Below are 216 nucleotides of genomic sequence, written 5' to 3' on the forward strand. Positions count from 1 at the left end.
CCTCTTTTTTCCCCTAAAAAAACAGAAACTGGACCTCCCGGGCATGGAGGGGAAAGGTTCTAGGGAAAGGGGTTTTTCTTCCCCGAAACTTCCCCCTTTTTCATTAAAACCCCAAAAATGGGGTTTTTGGGCCCCCTTAACTCATGGGGTAAAGGTTCCAAAATTTTAAAAAGTGTCCCCAAATGAGTTTGGCAACTCGGTCAAGCAGCCTGACGA

Source organism: Penaeus monodon, chromosome 23 (assembly GCF_015228065.2).
Source record: "Penaeus monodon isolate SGIC_2016 chromosome 23, NSTDA_Pmon_1, whole genome shotgun sequence".
Taxonomy (NCBI): Eukaryota; Metazoa; Arthropoda; class Malacostraca; order Decapoda; family Penaeidae; genus Penaeus; species Penaeus monodon.